The following is a 13,185-nucleotide window of genomic DNA, read 5'->3' as shown; positions in this document are numbered from 1 at the left end:
CCCCCGCCCCCGCCCCCGCTCCGCCTCTTGCAGAACCCTAGCATCACTGGAAGCCCCGCCCTGACACAGCATCCGCGGTCCTACAGCGCCACCTGGAGGGAAAGAAGGCACTCCGACGGTCTGTGGCCTTGGTTAACTCCACCCCCAGGATGGGCTCAACCTGCCTCACACTGCTCGGTAACGCCAGCCCCAGTGTGTTGCCTTGGTGACCAGCACCTGGGACTCCCTCTCTTTGCAGCTTCCAAACTCTGAGCGCTCTTTTTGCCAGCCGCTACCGTAAGACAGTGGTGAGCCTTGGATGTGGTTATCATGTCCGTGCTGGGTGGGGCACACGTCTATAATAGCCCCTGGAGGTGGAGGTAGGAGAATCAAAAGTTCAAGGTCATCTATATGATGAGTTCGAGACTAGCCTGGACTATATTTTAAAAATAAATAAATAAATAAATAAATAAATAAAATAGGGCTGGAGAGATGGCTCAGCGTTTAAGAGCACTGGCTGCTCTTACAGAGGACCCAAGTTAGATTCCCAGCACTCACATGGCGGCTAACAACTGTCCATAATTCCAGTTTCAGGGCCTCTGAGCCCTCTTCTGACCTGCGTGGGTGCACTTACATACATGCAGGCAATACACTCATACACAAAAAGTTAAAATAATAAATCAAATAATTTTAACCCCCCACGCAACAAAACAAAACAAAAGTAGACTGGCTGTTTAGAATGGATTTGACTACGTTGTAAATGCTGGGTCTTACAACCCTTTTCAGAGTTGCTGTGTGTACAACCCAGAGTTGCAGAAAGGGAGCTCTGAAAGGGGAGGAGGGAAAAGAGCATGCAATTAAATTGTGGCGTTCAGGAGCCAATGTGGTGACCGGAAAGAGGCCTCTCCCAGAACGTGGCTCCATCCACAGTCCCTAAGCGACTGCAAGGACAGGAGGGGTAAGTCGCTTCCTGGCAACTCCGCCTGGGCCCAGCAATTTAAATTGCGCAGGGACGGGAATGGGAAGTGACAGGCCGAGTCAGGCTCACACAAGCTGGCTCACAAAATTCTTTGAACTATGAGGAGCTGTCTGCATTTTACCGAGGGGTACTCGAGGCCCTCAAAGTTTCAAGCATTTACCACAGCTTCTGCAAAACCAAGCGGGGCGTGGTGGTGCACTCCTTTAATCCTAGCATTTGGGAGGCAGAGAGGCAGGCGGATCTCTGTGCGATTGAGGCTAGCCTGGTCTACATAGCGAATTCCAGGTCAGCTGGGGCTACAGGGAGACCCTGTCTCAGAAAGACCTCAAAAACCAGACAAACAAAAAAGAAAGTAAAACAACAACAGAAAAACCAAGTGGGCACTGTAGGGGACAGTAACTTCCTAAAGGCGCTGCTCTAGAAGATTCGAATTCCTCATCCCACAGGACTGCATAGGAGATGGCCATAGGGAGAGGGCAACCAGAATCGTGTCCTCTCCTGCTGTGAGGAGGCTACCCTACCCTGATGGGGAGGGATACTGTAAAAGAGCCGGGGGGCGGGATAGCACGGAAAGGGTTGCACTGAACCAGTCCCGAGGACCCCAGGTTTGCAGGTCCAGCCTTCTGAGCCGCAAGGCGAAGACCTCGCATGGTGCTGGGGTACGGATGGGTATTGCGTCCCCCGCCCTCTCTCACTGCCCGCAGCTGGGAGGAGCCGCCTGGCCGGCTGCCCAGAGCTCTGCCAGTTGGCACCAGCTTCCCCCAGATGACCGCCTCATTAGCGCAGCCACAGGCCGGAGCCGGCGGGCACGCAGGCGAGCGCCAAGGACTGGGTTTCGGGAAGGGCAGTCTGCGGTTCCGAGATGGGGACTGCCTTCCCGTCTCTGCGGGTCCCCAGGGTCCCTCCTAGTCTTTCCCTCTGTGCCCCAGGGGGAGACCCAGCAGTTCCCGATCGCATGCGAGGGGCGGGGGAGGAGCTTCACGGCCACCTTCTTTCCTCCAGCTGAATTGGCTCCGGGGCACATCTGAAACAGACCCCAGGAGCGTGGGTCCAGCCGGAGGGCGCGCACGCAAACAGGCACAGGGACTAGGTAGTCACGCCCAGACCTTGTCCAGATCACAGGTGGCTGCCCCAGCCCCTCGAATCCTCTTTATAACACCTGGAGCCCACCCTCGCGTCCCTCCTAGCTTCCCCCACCCCCTCCCCCCATGGTGTATGCCTCCTGCTTTCCTCCAATTGGCTGGCCAGAAGGCAGGGCCTGTCAGATTGGCTCTCATCCCGACTGTGATAGATGGCTCCAGGCTCACTCGACCCGACCTGGTATCTGGCGCTGGTGGTGGGAGACAGGAGTTCTTCGCAGGGTTATACTGATTGGTGGAGGCTGGACCAGTCAGGCCTGGGAGTGGGACTAGGGAAGCATCCTCCCAAAGTCCCAACTTTCTGTGCCCTCGACCCCTTTTGAAATTCTCACTATAAAGCCAACATTGTGGCTTACGCCTGGAATCTCACCACTCAGTAAGATGAAACAGAAGGATTACCACACGTTGGAGGCCAGCCTGGAGCACATAGTGAGACCCTGCCTGTCCCCAAACAAGAATACTCTTACAATATGATGGGGAGAAAAATCTTAATTCTGAACGCCTAGTAAAATAGATACCTTTTAACTCTGGATCCTGGCAGAGGCAATGGGAATAGTTTGTTGGGGCATAGCCCTACTGGCTTCCCTTTCCTTCTAACCTGGGTCACATTCATTTAACTATATTTGTTTGTTGACTTAATGTATCCAAACATTTAAGTATCTGCCATAAGCCAGGTACTAGGGTAAGAGAGAGAGAAATAAAAAGAAACTTAATCAAATGGTTACCAATTCCTTTCTAGCATCAGCATTATTTGTATAGTCCTCATCCATTTCCTAATCTCATCTTCATCTTAGGTGAGGACCCAAAGATGTACTAGTGATTGTGAAATGTATGTAGATTTTATACTGTACATATAGATGGATGGGGTCCTTTCAAACAGGCTGGTGAGAAAAACTATTGATTATAATACTAAAATTAACTCCTGGAATGAATTTTTCCAACAGACATTTATTAACTGGCTATTCTGAGCCAGACACTTTTATTGAAGGTTGATGGGAATGTTTAAAATTTTTATTTTTAAATTTTATTTGTGTATTATTATTATTACTATTATTTTGGTCTTTTTGAGACAGGGTCTCCCTGTAGACCCAGCTATCCTGCAACTCACTATGTAGACCAGGCTGGCCTTGAACTCACAGAGATCCGCCTGCCTCTGCCTCCTAAGTGCTGGGATTAAAGGTGTGCACCACCATGCCTGGCTTAAAATTTATTTTTATGGGGCTGGAGAGATGGCTCAGCAGTTAAGAGCACTGACCTGGGTTCGATTCCCAGCATCCACATGGTGGCTACGAACCATCCTTAACTTTGTGTGTGTGTTTGCTTGCATTTGTTTTTGTGCACTACATGCATGCAGGTGCCCACTGAAGCCAGAAGGGGGTGTCAGATCCCCTGGAACTGGAGTTACAGACAGCTGTAAACTGCCATGTGGGTACTGGGAACAGAACCTGGGTCTTCTGCAAGAACAGCAAGTGTTCCTAACCACTGAGCTATCTCTTCAGCCCTTTTAAATTTATTTTTATTACTTTTATTTAGGTCTTTTTGTGTCTATACTCAACAGGTGTGCATGCCTGTGGAAGCCAGAAGAAGGCATACAGGGGGGTGTGAGTTGCCTGATGTGGGTGATGGGACCTAAACGCCAGTTCTCCGGAAGAGTATCAAGGGCTGAACCATTTCTCCAGCCCCTGATAGGACCAAACTCCAACTCCTCCTCCTCTTCCTCCTCTTCCTCCTCCTCCTCCTCCTCTTCCTCTTTCTTTCTTTCTTTTTTAGACAGGGCCTCCCTGTAACCACAGCTCACCTGGAACTTGCTAAGTAGACCAGGCCAACCCTCTCACAGAGATCTGCCTGCCTCTACCTCCTGAGTGCTGGGATCAAAGCCACCATGCCTGGCTCCCTCATGAGAACTTCAAAAATGAATTGGGAGATACAATCTCTGATCTAAGTAAATTACAACCTGATTGGGAATGAAACAATGTTTACAGTTAAGGCAACTATGAACATACACAGAGGAGATGGTGTACTGCATAGTAAGTTACAGAAACCATATGGGAAAAGATAGAAGACAAGTGCTCTCCCTGTTCTGCCACTGAGCTTCATCCCTGTCTTGTTTAGACAATTGCAGAATATGTGTATCTGCATGGAAAGCTTGTCTCTTTCCCTGGTGTGAGTTGAAATAGGTGGTTTCTCCCTAGATAGGCTATGAATAAAGAATTGCTACTTACAGAGTTTGCTTCTTTGCATAATCTAGCCATACTAGTGTCCTCAAAACAACCTAACAAAGTAGACAGTTTTAGCCTTTTTTAAAAGAATAAAAGAGGTTTTTTTTCTGTGTGTGTTTTGTTTTACTTTGAGACAGGGTCTTCCTATAGCCCCAGCTGGCCTGGAACTCACTATGTAGACCAGGCTGGCCTTGAATGCACAGAGAGCCACCTGCCCCTGCCTCCCAAGTGCTAGGACTAAAGGCATGCACCATGCCTGGCTTAAATAAAAGTTTTTAATTTTATTTTTATTTTGTGTGTATGTTTTTGCCTGCATGCATGTAAGTGCACCCATGTTTGAAATGCCTACAGAGGCCAGAAGAAGGCATTAGATCCCCTGGAACTAACTTTATGGACTGTTGTTAGATGCCATATGGATGCTGGGAACCAAATCTGGTTCCTGCACTCTTAACCTCTGAGCCATTTCTCCAGTTCCTTTAACCTTATTTTCAGCAAGTAAAGCAACTAACAGCCTGACAGGTAGAATAACCTGTCTCAGGTCACAGGGGTGAGATTTAAACCCTTGCTGGTCCACCTTTGTCACCCATTACTCTTCACCCCAACCACAAAACTAAGGATCTTGGATTGTATTCTAAGGATAATAGGGAGCCACGGGAGATTTTTCAAGCAGTTAAATGATGTCAACTCTTGTGTTTTGAGGAAGGAACTCTGCCAGCAACATGAATCAAATAGGAATCCTGGGTCAATCTATGACCCACAGGAGAAAATATTTTTATTGCAATTACTTCTCACTCTATTAAAATCAGTATCAATCGCATGCTGTGGCACATTTACATAATCCCAGCACTTGGGAGGTGGTGGTAGAAGGAGCAGAAATTTAAGGCCCAGCTTCAGCCACATAGCAAGTTTGAGGCCAGCCTCGGATCCACAAAACTCTCTGTAATAAGAAAGAAAAGGAAAGAGAGAGAGAGAGAGAGAGAGAGAGAGAGAGAGAGAGAGAGAAGAAGGAAGAAAGGAAGGAAAGTGGTACCACCCAGCCTGATTGCCAATCTTTGTCACCAAACAGCTTGTGATAGTCTGTTCCCAAGTCTGAAGATTTGGTGCTTTTGAATTTATTCACAAAATTGCAGTCAGTCACTCCAAAAGACATCTCCCAAAGGAACTGCTTTGTCACTGACAATGATTTAGACATTTTAAATTCTGAAAAGTATATTTAAAATAATAAGTTCAGGAGCTGGAGAGATGGCTCAGCAGTTAAGACACTTGTTGCTCTTGCAGAGGACCCAGGTTTTGTTCCCAGCATCAACATGGCAACTTACAACCATCCTCAACTCCAGTTCTGGTGGATCTGACACCTTCTTCTGACCTCTGTGGATACTGCATACACATGGGGTACTTATGTATATGTAGGCAAAACACTCTTACACATAAAAACAAACATAAAATCTTTAAAAAATAACAAGTTCACCTGTCACTCTCACACATCCTCACTTTGAACATAGGTGTGTGCAGGCATGCCTGTGTGAACACACACACACGCACACTCACACTCATACTGAAGGAGAGAAAATGTAGAAAGAGAGAAGATCTGATTTCATTTGACCAGACCCATGGTTTCTCTATGCGAACACATGATTTTATCTTGAAAATACAAGGGTGTATGTATGTGTGTGTGTGTGTGTGTGTGTGACTCAGTCAGGTAGAGTGCTTGCTGAGCACATGTGTGGCCCTGTATTCACCCTCAACATAGAAGTAAACTGAAAGTTACAAAGAGAATGCTTCTGCTTCCAGACAGCAGCTTCTTGGTGAGTGCCAGGATGCCCTGGGTGGCTGTGTTGAGAATACATGGGGTGGGGCTGGGGATAGCTCAGCCGGTGAGGACTAAGGCTAACAACCAAAATGACAAGAATAATGGGGTAGATATGTGATTGGAAGAGACTTGTCACAGCCACTTCTGAAGTGGCATGAATTGAGGACCACCCATCCTTACTGGGGGTCCTCCCTGGTGGTCCATCTTACTGGTGGTCAGATGGTTGGTGGCCCCTGAAACATCCCCTTCCACAAGATGGTAGGGAAAATTCAGCAGTCAGAACCTGAAGAAGTAAATAAGGTAAAAACAGAGATCAAAGCCAGGCATGATGGCACATGCCTTTAATCCCAGCATTCAGGAATTGGGAACAGGATCAGGTGGATCTCTAGAGATTCTGGTCAACCTGGTCTATGTGGTATAGGCCAGCTGGGACTGCAGGGCGATCCAAAAGAAAGAAAGAAAGAAGAAAAAAAGAAAGAAAGAAAGAAAGAAAGAAAGAAAGAAAGAAAGAAAGAAAGAAAAGAAAGAAAGGAAGAAAGGAGGGAGGGAAGAAAAACCAAACAACAACAAACTCAGAGATCAAAACCTGTGTAGTGGGGGCTAGAGAGATGGCTCAGCAGTTAAGAACACTGGCTGTTCTTGCAGAAGACCCGGGTTCGAATCCCTGGACCCACATGGCAGCTAATAACTGTCTGTAACTCCAGTCCCAGGGGATCCAACAGCCTCTTCTGAACTCTGCAGGCACTGCACGACACAGGTGCACTTACCTACATGCAGGCAATACACACATACACAAAAAATAAAAATAATAAATAAAAAAAAACTGTGTAGTGACATTTGAGAGATAGGGGCAGGTGGATCTGTGAGATTGAGGCCAGTCTGGTCTACATAGCAAGTTACAGGCCTGTTGGGGCTACAGGGAGACCCTGTCTCAAAAAAACTCACCTCTGTCTGTGAGTCAGTAAGATGGCACACAGGTCTGACACCTGAGTTTTATCTCTGGAACCCAAGTGGAAGGAGAGAGCTGATCCTGAAAATTGTCTTCTAACTTCTAACCTTCTCATGTGAGTTGTCGCTTGTGCATGACTGCACACACAACAACAACAGCAACAACAATAATTACTACACAAACCCCCAAACTAGCTTGGTGTTCTTGGTCTTGCAGCCAGAAAAATGAGACTCTCACAGGTTTGCCCAGAAGGTGGAGCTGTAAGACAAGCGCCATTTACATCCTTCTTGGCCTGGCTGGGATCAAGCTTGGGGCTGCAGAATGGCCTGAAGGAACCAGACCTGGAGGGTAAGATTCCTACTATCTCCTAGGCAGAATTGAGCACTGGAGCCCCGTTCCTAGAGACATCCTAGAAACTGTAGGGAAGAACCATGGGGTACAAGGTCCCATATCAGAGTTATGAATACTCTGGTGGGAAGAGAAGATGAGAGACACTGGGAACATGGGCCGGCCATTGTGCTGAGCAAAACAGGGTCCATGACAAAGAAATTCAAGAAAACTAGACCTCTCCCTCCAGCTCTGGAGATCTGACTCTGTTTCTTTGAGTAAGGGGATGTTGGGAAAGGGGCTGAGAAACTTCCACACTGAATAAAGTTTATACTCTGAGCCAGGAGAAGGTACTTGAGTGGCTCAAAGAGAACAAGCTGGAGACCCTCAGAAGATGAAAGCAAAATCCAAAAGAGGATTCAGAGTCAATGCTACACAGCTAACAAAGAACAGAGCTTGGACAGGAGTGGTAGTCTCTGATTTTTTCTCTCATATGATTTTTTTTTTTTTTTTGGTCTTTTAGAGACATGGTCTCCCTGTAGCCCCAGCTAGCCTGAAATTCACTATGTAGACCAGGCTGGCCTTGAACTCAGGCATGTGCCACCATGTCTGGCTATTTCGATTTGTTGCATATTTGTTTGCTGTCCTGGGGATGAACCTATGACCTTGGGCATGCTGGGTAAACACTCTACCAGTAAACCAAATTCCTATCCTTTAATAGCACTTATTTTTTTATTTCTGAGTGTGTGTGTGTGTGTGTGTGTGTGTGTGTGTGTGTCAGAGAGAGAGAGAGAGAGAGAGAGAGAGAGAGAGAGAGAGAAAGAAGGGGGGAAATGAACATACTTGCCTGTGCATTCGCATGCTGGTTTGGGATGAGATTTTGGAGTTCACTGTTTAAGCTAGACTGTCCAGCCATGGAGACCCCAGGATCCACCTGTCTCCACTCCTCTCCCAGCAGACCTGGGGTTATAGCACACCTGCACACCTGGCTGTGGGGATCCAAACTCAGGTCTTCATGTTTGCGTAGCAATCACTTTACTTTCTGAGTCATCTCCCCATCCCTTAACAGCATTTTTTAAATAATAAAATTAAGCTTGGTTTGTTGGTACAGACCTATAATCCCAACATTTGGGAGGTGGAGGGAGGACGATCAGAAGTTCAAGGTTATCTTCAATTACAAATAGAGTTTGAGGCCAGCCTAAGCTTCATGAGACACTGTGTCAAAAAAGCAAAACAAAACTTAAATAATAGTAATAAGGATAATGATGCAATGTAAACATGTTCACTGCCTTTATTCTCTTTTATTTATTTTATTTTATTTTATGTGTATGAGTGTATTGCCTGCATGAATGTAAGTGCACCCATGTCATGCAGTGTCTGAGGAGGTCAGAAGAGGACGTCAGAGTCCCCTGGAACTGGAGTTACAGATAGTTGTTAGCTGCCATGTGGGTAATGGGAATCAAACCTGGGTCCTCTCAGGAGCAGCCATCTCTCCAGCCCCTCTTTTTTTTCAACAAGGGAGACGATATATATGTATCACAGACTAGCCATACAAATTTCTTTTAATAGAATTTATGTAAATTCATTTGTCAAGCTCCATAGAAGCATTGTTTTCTCTACCTGTATAACTTTATTTGCACGTGTACCCCTAACTCAGTTAAGTAGGCATATGTTGTCATTCATACTTGACGGGGGAAAACGGAGTCTGCTCTCCAGTTCTGGGACCAGGAGGAATGAGGCTGGACACCCTTACCTGTAAGAAAGTCTGCCTTCTGTTACGCCACTGTCCTGGTCCCAGTGGACCGTCCCTTCCTATTTGTTTCCTGGTAGATCCAGAATGTTTGCTGGGGTCAGTAAGATGGAGCATTAGGGCAGCCAAAGTGGCTGGGATTAGGCCAATGGACAGCAGGGTGTGTTAGTGAGAAAAGAGGTGGGGGAGCCAGAAACACTTCCCAAGATCCCAGCAAAAACTCTGGGGGAAGTGTTGAAATTAATCTAAACCTGGGTGTGGTGGCACATACCTGGAAACCCAGCACTCAAGAGGCTGAGGCTGGAGGATTGCCATAAGTTCAAGGCCAGCCTGGGCTACATAGTGAGTTCAAATCACAAACCTGAGTTACAGGGTGAGACTCTGAATGTAGATAGACAAACAGACAGACAGACAGACAATCCAAGAACGCAAGAATCTTGGAAAGCCTTGCAGAATGGTCCCCTTGCCCTGCAGGATCAGGATGCAGACCATCTGCTTATATGCAGCAAAGATGGAACAACTGTTGATGCAGCCTAGAGAGCATGCTGGGATGCTAGTCCAGGCACGACTTCTCAGGGCCTGTGATACTCCACCATCCTGAAACTGAAAGAAAAAGGAAAAGAATAAAAATAAAGAATGGATCTCTAACTCCAAATCCCTCTTTGTTCTGGGAGTGCATTTGGAGTCTCCTGTAAGTTCTATGTGAATAAACTTAGGGGAGCTGGGGCGCAGCAGGTGGGAAAGACAAAGGGGCCGAGGAGGCAAGCGGAGAGCAGGGGGACAAGAGAGCTAGGAAGGCTCTTGCTGCTGCCCGGCTTGCATTTACAGGCAGTCGGCCAAGATGGGTCTCAGGGGATGCTCAGCTTGAAACTCAGACTGGAGCAACTGCAGGGAGGAGGGAATTGGGCTGTCCCAGGGCAGATTGCCTTAAGGGATCTATTTGTAGAAGCAGAGGCCCAGAGGTTACCTGCGTGCAAGCTGCTTAAGGCCCTGGGTCACAGGAGAAATAAATAAGGAGTATCCCCACTGAGGATCTTTCTCCTCTTTCTGATTCTCTCCTTTCTTCCACTCTCCTTAAACCCACTGAATCCCTTAGGCAGCTGGGATCAACATAAGCTGGAGACTGATGCGTGTACAAGGGAAACAGGGGAGCCTAGAAACTGTAGAGCCTGAGAGAGGTACCCGTGTACAGGGCAAATGAGGGCGGCCTGAAAACAGTTGAATCTGGGGACACAGAACTGCCTAGTGAGAGAGCAAGGGGTTTCTGGAAACTGCCGAATCCAAGGAGGCCAATTTGTGTACCGGAGAAATATAGGGGAACCTGGAAACAGCAGGATCTAGGGAGACAGTTCGTGTACAGAGGGCAGAGAGAGTGAGGAACCTGAAAACAGTTGAATCTGGGGAGGTGGATTTGTGTGCAGGGGGATCTGGGGGAGACTAGAAACAGCACAGTCTGGGGAGATGCATCAGTGTACAGTGGAAGGAAGGTGGCCTGGAAACAGGGACTCTCAGGGAATGGCACTGTGTGTGATTGTAGTAGGGGGGTGTGGGAGCCTGGGGAATATATGAGGCAGGGGGTGCAGGGAGATAGGTGCTAGAGTGGAGGTGAGAATGATGGAATACCCCCTGCACAGTAGGTTTGAGCCTTTACACCCTTTTCTTGCAGACAGGGCAGGGTGAGGAGACTTTCTAATGAGGACCCAAGGTTTCGAATGTCTGGAAGACAAGCACCTTTGTGGTCAGTTGCCACCCCTCTAGGCCTGAAATAAGCAGAGGCACAAATTCTCTAGGGGAGCAAGCTAAGGAGCTGGGAAGTTTGGGGTGGTGAGGGGAAGAAGGAGGAGAAGGAAGGGGGGGGAAGAGAAGGGGGGGAAGGGGGGAGGAGAAGGGAGCTTTCTTCTCAACCCCTCCCTAATGAAGACAGGCCTCTTTTTCCTTGTCCACCCGCCAACCTGACCTCTCCCCTCAGTGGTTCCCTTCTGAGTGACAAAGACAGAGCTGCAGACAATCAACTGAAGGAGGCCCTACAAAAGCTCCCTCTCCACCCACCAACCCCTAGGGAGAGGCCCCAGGCCAGCCCAGGCCAGAGCTGTCACTCTAGAGGAACAGACTTCAGGTGACAGGCCTTCGGGGGACAGGGGTGACTTAGGGGCTTGGAAAGGCCTGAAATTTTTGGAATTCTTTCTGTGCCTCTTAGAAACCAGAGTTTCCCAGCCAGCTGCCTCCAAGGGAAGAAAGGGAGCTCACCCAGCAGAACGCCTGTTTGCTAGCTATAGGGTCTCAGGGCAGCTAGAATCCCTTTCTGGGCCTCAGGTTCTCATCCATAACATGAAACATTACATTTTCTAGATCTCTAAGGGCCCTTGTAACTCTAACATGAGGCTTCTTAATAGACTCTGGAGAGAGCTGAGAGCCGCATTTGTCGTCATTTTCTGCTCCCTGCTCTAGCTGCAGGCAAAAGGGGAGGAGGCGGGTATTCAGGATGCTGTGGGAGTGTTTAAGCAAGCATCCATGTTTTCCTGCATCTGTAACTCCAGGAATGTTTGCTTCCACTTTAAATCGCTACAAGGAGTCCTTCCCCTTAAGGAAAATTTTGTTGTTGTTGTTTTTTGTTTTGTTTTTAACCAGCCACTTTAGGCTTTCTGACTTAGGGTAGGATGTAGAATCTGCACTCAAAATTTCAGATCCTTGCATGTTTTCTGCTTTCACAGCATTCCCTAAGGCTTCTAGGGACTTCTAGGTGCCTCTGTAACTCTATGTCTCCTGAAGCCAGGGATATTTGGAAAGGGGGCTTATGCTTGAGATGTTGCAATATAACCTCAGACTCTCAAGAAGAGGGCTGTTCCCCCAAGGAAAGACTCCAGGAACCCTAGGTCCCTGAGCATGGCTGCCCCTTGCCTCTACCAAGCTTGGAATGGCTGTAAACTAACCATGCTCAGCTGGGAAGCACTGAAGTCATCCTGTGAGATGATGGACACGAAGTCTCAAGAACCACAGGCCTAGCTCAGGTCAGGTCTGCATGGGTTGAATGCCTGACCTGTGCTTCTCCATTTCTCCCACCCCCACCCCCTTAGCCTCTTGGTTTGGTTTGATTTGTTTATTTGCCTTTTGTTTCGGTTTTAGGCAGGGTCTCACTTTGTTGCTCAAGCTGGCTTGGAATTCACAATGTAGCACAGGTTAGCCTTGAGCTGCCTTAGTCTCCAAAGTTCCAGGATTACAGGCTTGACCCATCATGCCTGGCCTTCTCCTTCCTCTGAAATACCACAAGGGCATAGCCAGGTCTGATGCTTTGTTGGTTCTAGAAAACCTGTTCTACTTTCCCGTCCCAACCCTCATTTCTGTCACCTTCAAAACCAAAATGGCAGAGGCCTGCCTGCCTAGGGAGAAAGATAACTATGCCTGTCTTGCTACACCTAGGAACCTCAGGGAACTTGACTCAACATAATCCAGAAAGTGGAATCTCCAGGGACAGTGCTGGGAGACCCACTGCTACCACAGATGACCAGAGGAGTGGTACAAACCCACTTCCACACCATGGCCGGCCATTCTGAAACAGAGGAGTGGGCGCTGGATACCTCTACCTCTCAGCTTGCCTGGGCACTTCCAGGGCTGCACCGGCAGCTCTAGTGAGTCCCAAGGATGCGGGGGCCGAAGGGGTAAGTGGGCTGGGCGGAGGAGAGGAGGGGGAAGGGAACTGATTAGAATCCCGGCCGTATGGCAAACGCGGCGGAGATGGAGGTAATCACTGAGCGGGCGAGACAGCGTGCTCGGCGACAGCAGGCGGCCTGGCCGTCGCCATGGTAACCGCGGCCTCCGGGGCGCGCGGCTCAGCGCAGCTCCGCTTCCGCGACGGAACATCTGCTTTGCGCCCGGCTGCTGGGAGCTGGGGGGCGCGAGCGCGGCGGCTCCCCCAACCCTGCGAAAAAGAAACAAATTAGGCCAACTGTCCAATGAGGGGCCTCAAATGTATTTATTAATGCGAGGGAAAGGTTGTTCCGGAGCGCAGTTTGATTAATGTTTGAGTCTTCAGCTT

At 48.4% G+C, this 13,185-nt stretch overlaps 1 long non-coding RNA gene across 1 annotated transcript in view; it reads left to right on the top strand.

The window, feature by feature from the left end:
* The first annotated feature begins 639 nt into the window (after positions 1-639).
* Positions 640-13,185, top strand: part of LOC115071283 — a 22,223-nt gene continuing 9,677 nt past the window's right edge. Inside the window, exons 1-2 of the long non-coding RNA XR_003850373.1 lie at positions 640-937; positions 12,570-12,808. This is a non-coding gene — a long non-coding RNA (uncharacterized LOC115071283). The remainder of the gene's footprint in view (positions 938-12,569; positions 12,809-13,185) is intronic.

This window comes from Nannospalax galili, unplaced genomic scaffold (assembly GCF_000622305.1).
Source record: "Nannospalax galili isolate Female #2095 unplaced genomic scaffold, S.galili_v1.0 scaffold95, whole genome shotgun sequence".
Classification (NCBI taxonomy): Eukaryota; Metazoa; Chordata; class Mammalia; order Rodentia; family Spalacidae; genus Nannospalax; species Nannospalax galili.
This window is presented reverse-complemented; position numbering and strand designations above follow the sequence as displayed.